The sequence below is a fragment of the Acomys russatus genome, chromosome 12, assembly GCF_903995435.1.
Source record: "Acomys russatus chromosome 12, mAcoRus1.1, whole genome shotgun sequence".
NCBI classification, from domain to species: domain Eukaryota; kingdom Metazoa; phylum Chordata; class Mammalia; order Rodentia; family Muridae; genus Acomys; species Acomys russatus.
In genome coordinates, this window is record NC_067148.1 from 58,700,362 (window position 1) to 58,717,517 (window position 17,156).

The 17,156-nt window shown below is 47.7% G+C and overlaps 1 protein-coding gene across 11 annotated transcripts in view; it reads left to right on the forward strand.

Annotated features, from left to right (window-relative positions):
• Positions 1 to 17,156, forward strand: part of Dlgap1 (DLG associated protein 1) — a 509,503-nt gene that overhangs the window by 389,882 nt on the left and 102,465 nt on the right. The window lies entirely within an intron of this gene.

The window sequence follows — 17,156 nt, forward strand, 5'->3', positions numbered from 1 at the left end:
CAGCTCAGGAAACCCAGGGTCTCGTCAGCTGATCCACAGATCTAGAAAGAAGAATGGAGCTTATACACGATTTCTATCAAGTCACACAGGTGTTCTTATTCAACTGTTCTCACTGCACTTAGGGATGATGGAAAAGTTAATATTCGTTGGTTTATGATGAGGACAAATATATTCCGCTTATGTGACAGCTGTCAAGTATCAATTTCAAGGCACAGTTTGTGTAAGCATGTGTAGTCAGAATTGTGACTTACATTTTTAGATGATGAGATTTAAATTCCTCAGAGGAACTGGGGAAATAGCTCTGAGTTCAATTCCCTGCATCCACATGGCAGCTCACAAATCTGTGACTCCATTCCCAAGGGATCCTCTTCTGGTCTCCTTATGTACACATATGGTGCATAGACATACATGCAAACTAAACACCCATATACATAAAATAGAATTTTTTTAAAAGGTAATTGCTTAGAAATGTCTCACAAAACTCCTATAACCGTGCACTAGACTGTAAAGAAAACATACCCTTCCCCCTCGGCTTAGTTCAGAAAGTGGCAATCATCGCTCCTACAAATCTGTTGCTGGACGAAAGAGAAAACCTTTGGGAGGGAGTCCTGTCTGCAGGGTGGTGGGTTCCACACACACACGAAGGCCAGGTGCACCAGTCTCAGGTTGGCTGGGATGCACTGGGGTTCTACAGGGGCCATAGTGTGCTCCTCCAGCTGTGTGCAATTCGTGGTCCGTGCACATCACTGGGTATCTATCTCATCAGAAGGCCCTGCTGTCCCCTTAAAAAATAATATGTGCTTCTCGGCTCCCACAGATACAGAATTTTGCATCCGTCTTGGTGATTATTAGTACCATTCATCTCTGGTCATCGACCTGATGCATCTTTATATAATCTGAGGATGTCCTGTGCATGTCACAAATACACAGCAACCCTGCAGAAAGATGTTTAAATAGTCTCACATTGTCCATCTCAGTCTAGCAATAAGATTTTAGCTTTTAAGTGGTATGTTTTTTTCCCATCAGCACAGAGGCAAGATTTCAAAGCTGTAAGACAAGGTTGTCTGTGGGGAGGAGTTCATGAGGTCATTCCTCCTTGAGACCCTCCCAGCAGCCGATGGTTGCTATGGGGGAAGACATCTTCTTTCTTTCCTCTTAAACTTCATTTGCTGTGTGTGTGTGAATGTTGGCCATATATTATCTGGTGCCCACAGAGGCCAGAAGGAGACATCGGATGCCCTGGAACTGGAATTCTGGAGCTGTGAGCTGCTGTGTGGGTGTCAGGAGCCAAACGTGAGCCCTCTGCAGGCGCAGCAAGTGCTCTTAGCCACTGAGCCATCTCTCGGGACCCCCAAGAGATTTTCTTCCTTCTTCAGTGCAGTCGCTGCTGACTGGCTGTTGTCCATGCTCCTGTAAGCAGCCCTATGACTGACTGTTGTCCATGCTCCTGTAAGCAGCCCTATGACTGACTGTTGTCCATGCTCCTGTAAGCAGCCCTAATGGAGACAGGAAGAGAAAAGGGATGAGCAACAGTGGGAAGAGGTGAAAGAAGAGAGGGTGAAAATGACCAAAATATAGCCTATCTACGTATAAGAAATATCAAAACAGAATAGGTGGTGGTTTTAGTAAGAATGGCCCCCATAGGCTCATTAGATTTTAATGCTCGGCCAAGAGGGACTGACAATATTTGAAAGGATTAGAAGGATTAAGAGATGTGGCCTTGGGCTGGAGAGATGGCTCAGTGGTTAAGAGTGCCGCCTGCTCTTACAAAGGTCCTGAGTTCCAATTCCCAGCAACCACATGGTGGTACACAACCATCTGTAATGTGATCTGATGCCCTCTTCTGGCCTACAGGTGTACATGCAGGCAAAAACCTATACATAATAATACATAAATAAATCTTTAAAAAAAAAAAAAAAAGAGCGAGAGAGAGATGTGGCCTTGTTGGAGAAGTGTGTCTGGGGCGGGGGGGGGGGGGGTCGTAATGTTTTGAGGTTCCAAAAGCCCATACTTCACCTGTTCTTTCTCTCTCTCTGCCATGCTCCCAGCTATGATAATGAAATAAACTAAGCAAGCCCCCAGTGAAATACTTCTCTGACAATGGTTGGCTTGTTCAGTGTCGCTTCTTAGCAACAGGACAGCAACCAAGACAGAATCTGTGATTGGGTATAATCAGTGTATATTTTCAAAAGAAAAGAAAAATATCTAGAAAGTTTAGAACCGTACACTACCCTATGTTACCTTTAAAGGTGGGATTAGCAGTTTGGTGAGAATTTATCTTATCTAACCTGAGGCTTCTGTTAGTCAGCCTTTGTTTAGACGTGCCACACAATGGCTGATGTGTGGTGGCTCAGGGGTAGAATGTCCACCTAGTACGCTCAAGACTTTGACTTTGAGCTCCAGTGAGAGGGATGATAATGCTCTCTCCAGGAGCTGGAGAGATGGCTCAGAGGTTAAGACCACTGGCTGATCTTCCTAAGGTCCTGAGTTCAATTCCTAGCAACCACATGGTAGCTCACAACCATCTATAATGAGATCTGGTGCCCTCTTCTGGCCTGCAGGTGTTATATGCAGTCAGAACACTGTATACCTAATAAATACATAAAATCTTTAAAGAAAAAAAAAACCCTCTCCAAATGTTAGCCATTAGTAGAGTATTCTGACCAACTTGTTTGTGACGGCTTCTTAAACAGAATATCCTGACTCAACATGCCAAATGAGGCCTGAGAGTTTGCACACTGGGGTCTAATATTTGGCCAAAGACACAAAGGAAAAGCTTTCCTCTATGCTTAGTTTAGTGTTTGAAAGGCTGAAAAGAAAAAAAAATTATTTTATGAACTACAAATAAAACTTATACAAGATAGAGTAGCAATAAAAAGGGGAGGGAGTTTATTCATGTGCGTGTGGGGGTTTACAGAAAAGTGTGCCTCGGAAAAAGCTTACAACCTGGGACTTAGAAACCATCTTCACAAGAACAGGAAAAGAGAGAACTTAAGGAAACATAAATTACCTACATCCAGATAAATGGTGCTGGAGAAGTGGCTCGGCGGTTAAAAGCACACACTGCTCTTCCGGAAGACCGGAATTTGGTTCCTACCATCCACATCAGGTGGCTTGTGCCTGTAACACCAGCTTCAGGAGATCCAGCGCCCTCTTCTGGCTTCTGCAAACACCTGCACTCACATGCACATACCTACACATAGATGCACACAACTTATAACTTCTTTTTAGAGGAAGGAAGGAAGAAAGAAAGAAGAAAGCAAGCCACAGGTAGTGGCACACACCTTTAATCTCAACACTTAGGAGGCAGAGACAGGAGAATCTACACACATAGTGAGTTCCAGGACAGCAAGAACTACATAGTGAGACTCTGTCAAACAAAACAGAACAACAGCAACAAGTATGAAAGAAAGATCCAAATATAAATGGAAGTTTAGGAAATGGATGGGAGAGATGGGAATGTGTAACAGCTGCTTAGGTCTCTGAAGACAATGCTCTGTCTTCACCAGTTACCTCTAGGGGGATTCTGGGAAAAGATCCTATGGTCAGATGTCTGCAGTTCTCAGCTGCACTTATGCTGCAGTGGCAGAAACTCTGTACTCCTTCAAGGGGGCACCTAAAGAAGATCCCTTTATCTGTTCTTAGTGGCCCAGCCGAGGGAGAGAGGGAGGGAGGGAGGGACAGAGGGAGGGAAGGAGGGAGGGAGGGACAGAGGGATGGAGGGAAGGGGCATTTATTACAGCTCACAGGACAATTTACAGAAGTCAGCTGTCCCCACCTGCTATGTCAGTCCTGGGAATCAAACTCAAACCATCAGGTTCAGCAGCACCTTTGCTGCTGGGTCATCCACGTCTGAGGACATATCAGTTCCTTGTAGAGTGGTTTCCAGCCTAACCCCCTCAACAATTCGGGTTTTGGGGTTTGGTTTGTTTTTCTGTGCTGGGGATGGAACCCAAGGCTTTGCACATAGCAGGATAGAACCATAGCGCTTAGCCACAACCCCAACCCAACTCAGAACGCTGGTAGAAAACCCATGTGGTTCCCTTCCTTTGCCAGTGCCTACCGAGCACACAGCGTTTACAGGGCCCGGGTTGCATATACCAGTAGTACTGGCCTCGTTTAACAGCTGAGGAAAAAGGCACAAAAAGTTCAAGTCACTTCCCCAGGGTCACATGGGTAGCAGTCAACATTGGTGTCTATTGATTCAGCTTGACTCTAGAATGCTGTGCCAGCCTTCTGCCTTGAAGCTGTTTAATTAAATAAACGTGGAGCAAATGAGCAGAGAGGACACAGTGATGAGTGCCTGTAATCCTAGCACATGAGCAATAAAGGCAGGAGGATCAGGAGTTCAGGGTCCTGCTTGGTCAGACCTGGAGGCCAGGTGAGGCTACCTGTCCAGAAAAAAGAAAAAAGAAAAGGAAAAAAAAAAAGCTTAGGAGCAAACAGGATTTCATTGAGAGGTGGAGTAACAGGCCAGGTCCCCAAAACGAGCTACTCACACAGCTTTTATACATAGAATTAACGCAAACCAACAGTGCACTCCTCGGTGGCAACGCGTTCAGGGCCCCATTCCAGGAGACAGAGAACAAACATCCAGTGACATCACGTGAGAAACACGCCCTGGAAATTCCTGTCCTTTGTGATCTCACCAACGAGGAGGGGATGCCAGAGTCTCACGGAAATCATTCTCTTAGGATGCTGCAAGCTGAAAACTAAATAGCTTTCTGGGTTTCCGGTTAATTACAACTAGATAATTTTCTAGTTTTTATGTGAATACAGTTGTTACATGTGGACAGTACACGACTTTTTTTTTAACTGGACACTTTCTTACTAGACAGCCTAGCCTCACCAGCTGCACATGCAGATCTGGAACATCCCATGCCCTCGCCTTTCCGTTCAGACCCGGAAGCCTGACAGCAGAAGGGCGTCCATCACCTGTCACTGGGCAGTTGCTGAAGAAGTGTCAGGGAAGTTTTCCAGCCAGGGCCACTTTTTCAGTAGACTGAAAAGAGAGAGTGCAGTAACCAGGCAGCCACCGATAATAAAAACAGGCAGATTCAAATCTGACTGACTTATTTTCAAGGCTTCTGGAACATCTCAGCAGACCCAGCTCAGAGTGGGTAAGAGAGAACTTTAATTCCGGAGTTCTCTCCGAAGGTTTCAATCCTGCACCGGGGAGGTGTGCTGTTCAAGGGTGTGATTGACGGCTCTGGCTCCCCGGGCATTGGCCGTAATAACAGCACATGGACGCCAGGGGGCAATCCAGTCCCGCCGAAGAGAGCTTGAAGCATTCATGGTTCTTTTTTTTTTTTTTTTTTTTTTTTTTTTTGTATGTGTGTTTTGTTTTGGTTTTTTTGTTTTGTTTTGTTTTTCGAGACGGGGTTTCTCTGTGTAGCTCTGGCTGTCCTGGACTTGCTTTGTAGACCAGGCTGGCCTCAAACTCACAGCGATCCTTCCTCTGCCTCCTGAGTGCTGGGATTAAAGGCGTGCGCCACCACGCCCGGCACACTCGTGGCATCTTGGTGCCAAGGTGGAACCCTTAATGGAGTTCCCCGAAGCAAGGAGAGTACTCTAAATACCCTTTCTAGAAGCTCCCTGAATCGCCCCCCCGAAATGGCCCGTCTGCATTGGTGCACAGCTGCCATCTTCTCTGCATCATTTGTCGACTTGACTTAACGCAGCTGCCGGGCCTTCCCCGGCCTAGGGAGAGGGTGTTCTAGGCGCCCCAGCCAGCCCCATCGTTCGGGTGCTGACCGGGATCAGGCCCTCTGCCCTATGCGGCCGACCCAAGGCAGAGGCAGTTTCAGGGCCATTCCAGTCCCTGCCAGCGTTTTTGTTTCCAGTTCGCAGCCTCCAGGTGTCTGCCCTTCCTTAACCCACAAGGATGAAAGATCAAAGGTGTGCCTGCATCTGCCTCCTGTCCCTGCGCTTTCAAATGTTACACACTCAAAGGGGACAAATGCGGCATTGTGCAAGCCATGGGGAGTGGTTGGACACCGATCAGAGGTGGCCGTGGGCACCATCTCGGAACACGTGACTGTTAGAAAATGAGGCACACGGGTGGGCAGGACCCTTCCTATCTCCAGCTAGAGAGACCTGCTAAATCCATTTCATGAAATCGGGTCTACAGAAGCAGTTGGTACAGGACCAGTGTGACTCAATGAAAGAGAGCCTGCCTATGTGGACTGGAGTGGGGGGGGGGGGCCGGGGGGGGGGCCGAGGGGGGCAGGAAAAATAAATAAATAAACCACACCGTGTTAAAGAGTACACAGGGCTAGCCTGGTGTGTGCACCCACCTGCGGGAGACAGAGACTGGCAGATTTCTCTAAGTAAGTACTACTTAGTGAAACCCTGCCTTTAAAAAAGAATAAGAAGCTGGGAGTAGTGGCACACGCCTTTAATCCCAGCACTGGGGAGGCAGAGGCAGGCAGCTTGCTGTGAGTTGGAGGCCAGCCTGGCCTACAAAGTGAGTCCAAGACAGCCAAGGCTACACAGAGACCCTGTCTCGAAAAGCCAAAAAAAGAAAAAGGAAGAAAGAAAGAGAAAAAGAAACAAAGAAAACAAGGAAGAAATGGATAGTGGGAGGAAGGGAGGGAGGGGAGACAACCTACAAAGCTAGTTGTGGAAAGCTGAAATTCTGTGGGTCTGGACCCCAATTTCCTTGGGCTATCTTTAGCTCCCTTAAAAGTCACTCATTGCCCACCCATGTTTGACCTAACACCCTTGTGACTATTCAGGTGAATCCTTTAATGTACTAACAGGCCACTAGCTTCCACCAACCCAGAGGCTAAGAACGTCCTCATATCGTGTGTGTGTGTCCAAGAGCAGAGTTATCCCCCTTGGCAGTCACACCTAATATTCTCACCAATATATTTTTTAAATGTCTTGATTTACGGCTTTGTCCTGTAACTATAAAAACATCATCAAACTGTTACCACTTTGGAAGGAGGTGTTTGAGGTGTCCCTAGACATGGTCGGTCATATCTGGCTCCAGAACAAATTCCCATAATTCCCTTTGAGGTGAGAGCTGTGTTTTTGTGGTGAGGCCCTAGATTCCATGCCCTACACAGTTGTGAGTGTGTGTGTGTGTGTGTGTGTGTGTGTGTGTGTGTGTGTGTGTGTCAGAAAGAGAGAGAGAGGGGCTATAGAAGGGTGAGAGGCATGAAGGAAAATACTTTCAAATTATAAAATAGACATTTTTAAGGACACTGATAATCTTATAAATCCTGGGAGCAGTTACTTTGGAAGGTGGCAGCTTTGCCTGGCCCCAAGACAGCAGCTTCATTCTACTGTAGTTGTGGGATGGAAAACAGCTCCTGACACAGCAAGAAACGGTTTGTAACTTCAACCTAAAAGTGCTTCAGTCTGAACACCACTAACTTCTCAGGACTCCCAAGAAGGCCACTAACCTCCCAGGAATCTCAAGAAAGCTACCCCACCCCCACCCCAGGCCCCATAATGGGCAAGAGACCACAAACTTCCCCTGACTCTTGCAACCCTAAACCCACACATCTCCAGGGGCTTCACATGGCTCCTTCTCCTGGCCTCATGGTCTTGAGAGGTGCTCAGCTGTTCTCAGAGACCACAGCCAAGAGATTAATAGGTCACAGCCTTGCCCACACCCTGTGGCTGTGTAGCCAGGTTTGCACAGCACATGGGCAAGAAGAATAGTGGGGAGGTTTTGAGGCTGCGGCGGGGAGTGAGTCCTTATCAGCAGCATCAAATATTTCATTCATCTGCTTAACAAATATTTATCTGGTACTTGCTGTGTCCAGCCACTGTGGTGAAACCAGGAATTCCACAGTGATCAAAGGGAGTCTCGCTCCTCTGTTCTCATGGGGTGTGCAGTCTAGAGGTGAGGACAGACATGAATCAAGTCGTCAAAGATGACTGCTCCAAAGGAGGCGAGCTCGGTGCTGATGGGAGGGAGGGTCACTACAAGGAAGCAACTCAGGGGGAAACTGCTAGAGAAAACCCTCCCACTAGCTAGCATTCAGGGAAATGAAAGGGCGGCATGGCCAGAGTGTGGGGACACCAAGCCCCACTAAACAGGTGTCAGACACCAAAGGTGAGGTACAGTTGATTCTTGTTGAGTCGTCACTGTGAAACTTTGCCACCCTGCCACGGCGTACCCGCGCATAAGCAGCCATTTTTATCAGATTCTGCCTTGTAATCTGGATCAGAAATGTCCCCTAGAGTCTCATGTGATCAGCCTGTGCTCTACTAGAAGGCAGTAGACCTTTAGGAGGTTAGTAGGCTCATGCTCCTGAGGGAGAGAGAGATCAGGAGGACCCCACCCCCAGTGCCTTTTGTTCTTGCTGTCTCTCCGTTGGTCTTGGTCTTTCCTTTACCCTCTACCCGCTTCTTCTGAGGTGAGCAGTCCTCCTCCACTGTGTCCCCCACCATGATATATGGAGCTGTCACAGGCCTGCAGCAACCTGTCAAAGCAACTAGGGACTGCAGCCATGAGGTGAAAGAACTCCTTCTGCCTCTAAGTCGGTATTTTATCTCAGCGGTGGGAAGCGGGTACGACATGCAGTTTTGTTTGTGTGAGGGGTTTAGGCAGAGACCAGCAGTGAAGCTGGGATGCTGTTTCTTCAGAGCTGACCCACTGATTAGGGATATGGGGAGGTCCTAAGATCTGCAGTCAGAGGTGGATCTAGGCTAGAGTTCTCCCTACACAAAAATTTGTGAGTTAAAATTATTGTGTCCAACAGAAATTGATGATGCGGGAAGAGAAAAACCGATTGAGCCGGTCAGCATTTCATCAGTGCACAAGCTGATTGAAAGAGGGACTTAGTTCAGGGTTAGAGGGGTGTCAGTCAGAGGTCATCTGGTGTCCACTGCTATAGGTTTGTGTCAGGGCAGAGTGTTGCAGCAAGCGCACCTCATGGACAGCTGGGAAAACAGCCAGACAGAGGAAGAAGCTGGGGACAAGATGCACCCCTTGTCTTAGTTAGACTTAGTTAGACATTGCTGTGAAGAGACTCCATGACCACAGCAACTCTTACAAAGGGAAACAGTTCATTGAGGCTGGCTCCCAGTTCAGAGGTTTAGTCCTTTGTCGTCTTGGCAGCAGGAACTATGCAGCATGCAGGCAGAGAGTAGTACCTGAGAGGGAGCTGAGAGTCCTACTTCAGGATCCACAGGCAGCAGGAAAGAGAGTCACCAGGCCTGGCTTGACCATCTGAAACCCCAAAGCCCACCCCCAGTGATGCGCTTCCTCCGACAAGGCCACACTTGGTAATAGTGCCGCTCCCTATGGGCCTCTGGGGCCACTTTTATTCAAACCACCACACCTATCAAAGACACACCCTACAGTCCACGTCCTGAACCCAGGTTCCACCTTCCACAGCATTCACCACCTCCCAACAGTCCAATCGTGAGTCCACCAGTGGCTTCATACACTTACTGAGTAGCCGACTGTGCTTGTGATCCAATCACCCTCCAAACTCCACCCCTAACATTGCATTGGAGATCAGGCCTTTGATGCAGGTGCATTTGGAGAGCATTCCCATCCAAATTAGAACAAACATGGCTACACAAAGTGGAAGAGGAGACACCACAGTGCCCGGTGCCCGCCGCAGCTCTGAGACCCACAGCTTTGAGATCCCTCAGCTGCAGGGCCCAGTCCTGCTTCCTGGGAAAGCTCTCTCACAGCCCTTGGGTCCATCACCAGACCCTTGCTACACACTCTGAGCTATCTGCTTTCTATAATCTTCCCGGCCCAGTGTCTGACTGTGCGCACTGAGCTCCCCGTTCACTCTGCCCATTTGATGGTGTGGCCCCTGGTTCCATTCTTCCCTCTGCCCTTCCACTGGGTCTCACTACACAAGACACCTCTACAGATCTCGTCAAAATGGAGCTGGGGACAGAACCTTGGGGGATTCCCGAAAGTCTTTTTCTCGGTTTTAGGAACTCTGAAGGACACATGCTTAAATATTTCTGATGTAACTTTATGAAGGATCATAGTGTCCATATCCATCTCTTGAAATGCAAGACAATAGCTTGTTCTTTAAGTTTTTACTTTGCTCTTATGTTTTAGCTTTCCAGGTCTTGGCACTTTGTGTTTCCTAAGCGTTCCTTAAAATACAGCATCTTTGTCTGGTTGGTTCTTAAACTCTTCTTTCTTTGCCTGGAACTCATCATGTGTAGCTCTTAGAGACAAGGGGCATTTTAAGGACTGAAGTAAATCTTAGGGGCTGAAGGCAGCTCAGAGGGAGGGCAGTTCACAGGGAGGGCGGATCACAGGGAGGGTGGCTCAAACAGAGGGCAACTCAGAGGGTGGATAGCTCAGAGAGAGAGCAGCTCAGAGTGAGGGTAGCTCAGAGGGTGGGCAGCTCAGAGGGAGGGCAGCTCAGAGAGAGGGTAACTAAGAGGGAGGGTAGCTCAGAGAGAGGGCAGCTTCAGAAGGAGGGTAACTAAGAAGGAGCGTAGCTCACAGGGAGGGCAGCTCAGAGGGAAGGCAGCTCAGAGAGAGGGTAACTAAGAGGGAGGGTAGCTCACAGGGAGGGCAGCTCAGAGGGAAGGCAGCTCAGAGGGAGGGTAACTAAGAGGGAGGGTAGCTCACAGGGAGGACAGCTCAGAGTGAGGGTAGCTCAGAGGGTGGGCAGCTCAGAGGGAGGGTAGCTCAGAGGGTGGGCAGCTCAGAGGGAGGGCAGCTCAGAGAGAGGGCAGCTCAGAGGGAGGGCAGCTCAGAGAGAGGGCAGCTCAAAGGGTGGGCAGCACAGAGGGAGGGCAGCTCAGAGAGAGAGCAGCTCAGAGGGAGGACAGCTCAGAGGGAGGGTAGCTCAGAAGGAGGGCAGCTCAGAGGGAAGGCAGCTCACAGGGAGGGCAACTCACAGGGAGGGCAACTCAGAGAGAGAGCACCTCGGAGGGTGGGCAGCTCATAGGGAGGGCAGCTCAGAGAGAGCGTGGCTTAGAGAGTGGGTAGCTCAGAGGGAGGGCAGCCCAGAGGGTGGGTAGCTCAGAGGGAGGGCAGCCCAGAGGGAGGGCAGCTCAGACAGAGGGCTCTTCCCTGACACTTCTGAAGCCCTGGTCTTAATCCCCACAGTACAAATAAACCATGTGTTGTTAGGTCTATTTCCCCCTCTATTTGAGGGATATGTGACTGAAATTCCCACTACATAAGAGGATTGACATCCCCTGTCTCTAGTGATGGCTTCCCCTCTCCTACCCTCCCCAACAGGGTCTTATAGCCTCTGCTTCCGGCCTCCACTCATGTTCACCAGTTTTCAGGAGACCTCTCCATCAGAGCATGCTCAGGCCTTCTAACCCCTGAGGCAGGAAGAAGGCACTATTGGCTTCATGAAGCCAGTCACAGGGTGGGCAGAGTGTCCTTCCTCTGCCTTGATATTCAGAGGGGGCAGAGCCTTGAACAGTGTCAGGAGCCGGCAGAGCCCCCACCGCTCTGTGGAATGACTGAGGAAGAATGTATGGCTCTTTTGTCCTGCGAGGGGTGATAATCCTGAAAGGCTCTGCAACCTGCGTTAAGAATCTTTGTCTTTATCTTAAAAATAATGAAACACCACTGAAGAAGTCTGAAGGGGTGACGACCTTCCGAGGGGCCCTGCCAGCTGCGGTGAAACAATTAATTAGAAGCAGGATATTAAAAACTGACCGATCCTAAGCCAGGCATGGTGACACACACCTGTGACCCCAGCCCTCGGGAGACCCTAGACACTGATTTTGAGCCCTTCTTTTCTGTATTTATACCTTATCATGTGAACACTGCTAGAGTGGGAGCAAGGTGAGGGTGCTGACGTGAGCTACGTATTATTGAGATACTTGGATATAAAACTAACGCACTAATATTTCCTGGCGTCTGATTAGGGCACAATCTTGCTCTAAGTAGCCAGCCAATCAGGTTTCTTTGAGATCTTGTTACTGTTACAACTCACATATATAGTCTCTCCACTCTTCAGTCTCAGCCCCACAACTCTCTCCCTACCCAAGGACCAGCCTTTGAGTAGAAAAGGTCAGGCAGTGATCAGTGTGGTGATCAGCGTAGTGGACCCTGAGCGCCTCACTCAGTACTGTCCACAGCTAGATAATATACTGGAAATACACTTGCTGGAGCTGAGAAGCTCCTTAGTGGACAACCTGGGCTATGGTCGGTCATTCGGTTAGCTCTTTCAGTAAGGATTTAGTGGGCAGGCACAGTGGCACACGCCTGTAATCCCAGCTCTTAGGAAACCGAGGCAGGAGGACCCCAAGTCAAGAGGGCATCCGCAGCTACATGCTGAGATCATGACCAGACAGGGCTGCATGAGTTCCTGTCTCAAAAAGTAAAATATGCCAGGATAGCCAAGGCTGCATAGAGAAACCGTGTCTAAGAAAAACAAAACAAAAAACAAAAACAAAAGTAAAATATTTTAAAGGTATTTACTGAGTGCTCATTTTATATGAGTAATTCTACTGGGCAAGAAGTTCCAGAAACAAGCAAGACAAATGGATTTCACTGTTCTGGTCCCCGCGACATGTTGAGCCAGGGGCCAGACGATCGGTTCAGATAGAGAACTGTACTCATCAGGAGGGCTCAGGGCAGAGGCCTCGTAGTTGACTCTGAATGGAGAGAAAGAACAGTGAGGCGCAGTGGCAGGCAGAGGTGGGTGGGTCTGCAAAGTGAGTGTAGGACAGCCAAGGCTACACAGAGAAACCCTGTCTTAGAAAAACAAAATAAACAAACGACAAGAGATACAGGAAGACTACACAGCTCAAGTGGACCAGCAGTTAGGCTAGCTCAGAGCAGAGAGGAGCAAGCGCACAAGAGCACAGAGCAAGGATTGTGAGTAAAGCAGGGAACTCTAGGAATGTGCCGCTAGAGGCTTGGTGCCAAGGCTAGAAGCCGTCTTTCACCAGCAGTAAAAAAAAGAGTTGATGTCCACCCCACTGTGGGCGAGCATCACACCACACGCACCCACATGCATGATGTGTTCAAACCCCTAGTACTGCAATCAAGCAAGTGCAGCCAAAGAAAGGCATACAGGAGAGAGTGGCACACCTGGCTGACCAGTGCTCCCACCCTCAGGACAGAGATGAGGTAGGCTGCACAAATCTCTGTCCGGTCAGGAATTGTCTCACTGAGATACATAGTTAGGGCAAAACAGTGGTGGTTCTCTTGTTTGTTTGTTTGTTTGTTTGTACTTTTCAAAGCCTTCTGCAAACTGAGAGGAACACAGTGGGGAGTGGCAGGGCCCATTCTGTGTGTCTGCATGCATGTATGTGCTGGGGCTTACCCCGGACCCCAGCACCGTCAGTGTCGGCTGCTTATAGCTCATGCCTAGCTTGTGTCCAGCAAGTCAGTGACACTGTGTGTACTTTTTTTTTTTTTTAAGATTAATGTATTATGTATACAGTGCTCTGCCTTCATAGAAACCTGCAGAACAATAAAGGGTGTCAGATCACATTACAGATGGTTGTGAGGCACCATGTGGGTGGTTGCTGGGAATTGAACTCAGGACCTCTGGAAGAGCAGACAGTGCTCTTAACCTCTGAGCCAACTCTCCAGCCCACCACCCTCCCTGTGTGACCTTTAAAACATTATTCCAAAACTTTTAAATATGCACATTTTAAGATAAAAGATACGTTTTCTGTCATTCTATAATATAAATGTTAATATTAGCCACATATTGAGCTTTAGTTGAGCTTAGATTTTCGCTATAATATAGTTACTTTATAATACAAAGACCTACACTAACATAGAGAAAATTCTAATTTATTGTTAGAACTATAAGAAACATCAACTTGAAGCTAATGACTCAATAATACTTCCATGGAGATAATAATGTTCAAAATGAAAGTTTCAAAACCAGGCTATTGCTTGTTTTGTTTTTGTTTTGTAAGATTTATTTTTTATATATATTTATATTTGAAGAATATGCACATGAGAGTGCAGGTTTCTGTGCACACCGGGGGCTTGTGCCCCACCCCACCCCCGGAGTAGGGTTTCACAGGCAGTGGGAGCCACCTGACATGGGTGCTGAGATTTAAACTTTGGTCCTCAGGATATACAGCGCAAGCTCTTGCGTGCTACGCCAACTCTCTAGACCCTGTTGATTGGTTTGTTTTGTTTTTAACTTAACTTTTTTTTTCTCTCCTTCAGTAAGCGCATTACTGTGTTTCCCTCCCAGCCCACTCTAGTACTAGAATTTCCTTAGGTGTTCCTCACAAAGGCCGTGCACACAATTAGTGTACATTGTTCTAATGAGCAACCTTTGCTGAAAGTTACATACAAAAAAATATGGCTGAGGGGCGAGCAAGATGACCCAGTGGGTAAGATGCTTACAGTACAATCCTGGCAACCTGAGTTTGATTCCAGGACCCCACCTTACAGGAGGAGAGAAGGGAAGTCATAGAGCTGTCCTCTGACCTGCACACACACACCCTGACACACATGCTCACACTCACACATCCCGTACACACACAGGAATAATCATTTCAAAGCTTGTAATGGATCCAACTTTGGGGAAAGCTAATTTTTAACCTGTGCAAAACTCCTACTGCTCAAATATGGTGAGTCGTTCATCAATATGTGTAGTGTGCTGAGACCTGGCCTCGCCTCTGCGTTTAGTTGTCCGACCGCGAAGTGGGCAAACGCCCTCAGCCTTTGCTCTTGCTGGATGTCAGTGACTGCTGCTTCGGATGTGGAGGATGGAAAGGCACATCTTACATCTGGCAGTTTTGAGAGGCTTTGAAACTGCTGACAAAACCATGGTGAATGCTCAATTGTTTACATCTGGCTTGCTCTGTTAAATTAAAACTAGGTCTGATGCCGGGCATGGTGGTACACGCCTTTAATCCCAGCACTCAGGAGGCATAGGCAGGGAGATTGATGTGGGTTCGAGGCCAGCCCTGGTCTACAAAGCAAGTCCAGGACAGCCAAGGCTACACAGAGAAACTATGTCTCAAAAAACAAAAAACGAAAAACAAAAAATCAGGAGAAAAATTAAAAACAAAAAACAAAAAAACCCTGAAGCCGGGCGTGGTGGCGCACGCCTTTAATCCCAGCACTCGGGAGGCAGAGGCAGGCGGATCGCTGTGAGTTCGAGGCTAGACTGGTCTACAAAGTGAGTCCAGGATGGCCAAGGCTACACAGAGAAACCCTGTCTCAAAAAAAACAACAAAAAAAAACAAAACCTGGATCCGAATATGAGCAGGTTTTCTTCTCTGAACCTGCGTGGTAGGGAACATCAGTGATGAAGGTGGTGGCCCAAGCCTGGCTCCTTGCAGCTTGCAGAAGCCAGCTCTCCCGTTCTGGCCTTTCCAGGAAGCTTGTGAGCTATATTCTAACAATTTAAATTATGTAAACTCACAATTAAATAAATTACATTAAAAACAAATGTAAGGGCTGGTTCGACAGCTCAGAGACAGACAACACAGTCTTTTAATGCCACTGAGGATTGAATCTGGGGTCTCCTGAGCACCAGTCAAGCCCTGACCACTGGCCTGGACCTTCCAGCTTCACTTTACAGGTCTCTTGATGAATTTGGAATTTTCCCAAACATTAAGGTTTTGATAAGCTAATGATATATGATAAATCCAAGGAGGCCCTGTGTTGGAGATCAAATGGATCATGAAGTATCTTCTGTAGGAAGACAGCTCAGCAGTATGGCTTTGCACCATAAAGCCCATCCTCAAAGCCCATCCCAGCACTGACTATGGTCACAGATTACTAAAACCTTGGGATTCCTAACGACAGCTTGTTGCCTCCTATTCTTGAAGTTCTTGGCAGCCATGTGCTGTGGCTCCTGCATGATCTGCCCAGCCCAATGGGGCTCCTCCTGATTCAAGTGTTTACAGCTATTCAAAATGAACAAGCTTTTAACCTAATTTATATAGGAATAAATTCATAAAAAGATGTGATGACAATAATTGTATTGATGAAAGGTCAGGTTGAAATGAATATAAATCAGTGTATGATTTTCGGGGTGGGGAGCAGTTTTGGTTTGAATTGCTGGCTGCTAATAGAAGACATCATTCATTAAAAAGAGTGGGTGCTGTGTGGAGGTTGCCTTAGCATCTCTGCTTCTTCATTACTTGTAGACCATACACTACACACTGTTTACATCAGCAACATTTGCAATGGGCACATGTACACACACACAGGCACATGTACACACAGGCACATGTACACACAGGCACATGTACACACGGCGCATGTACACACAGGCACATGTACACACAGGCGCATGTACACACAGGCACATGTACCTAGAAAGCCTTGTGGGAGCTGGCTGATACCCGCTGAGGCCTGGTGGTACAAAAAAGACTTTTGTTTCCATTTAAATTAGAAACCTTTCCAGTTTAAAAGAGACACGCATCTTCAGTCAAAGAATACTGGAAACACTTCAGGCACCACATGAACAGTCACAGCTGTGGCACAGAAATCAGAGAATATGGCCTGCGGTGGTGGCCCAGTGAGTAAACACATTTCCAGTGCGAGCCTGGGGACCTGACTTTATATCCCCAGAATCGACAAAAGCGTGTTCAATAGTGTGTGTTGTGACCCCGGGGCTCCTGGCAAGGAGGGAGGCAGAGAGTCAGGAACATCCTGGAAGGCACGAGCTAGGTAGAAGGGAAGGACTGACACATGAGATTGTCTCCTGTCCAAACATGCACACCTGTATCCACACACGAGCACACACACACACACGCACACACACGCACGCACGTCATACACACAAAGATTTCAGAAAGAAGTTGGAGAATTCGAACTATGTATAGCTATGATTTACATATATTTTTTTTTAATCAAACTGCAGGACCAGGTCTAACTTACTTTATTTTAGCATTTTCACTTAGACATGTTGGGGGAAACAAACAACCGTCCAGTCTCAGGTAATTTCTACCCTCACCGTGAATCGACACACCACGGTAGCCTACCCACCGCTCACCTGCAAAGACAGAAGACTGAGAAAGCAGCGTCTTACCCAGCCAGCTCAGAGCCGGTGCTGAGTGACATGCCTTGGCTTTCAACCCCCTATTATTTATTACAACACAAACTCCATCCTGACAGGTGTAAAGTGATCCCCAAGACCGAGTGAAAAACCATGAAGTGCTAATAGATGCTGCCTCTCATTTTGTAAAATTGTTTAATGTCTCAGAATATGCCAACAACAACAGCAAAATATTCAGACCTGAAATGTACGTGTTAT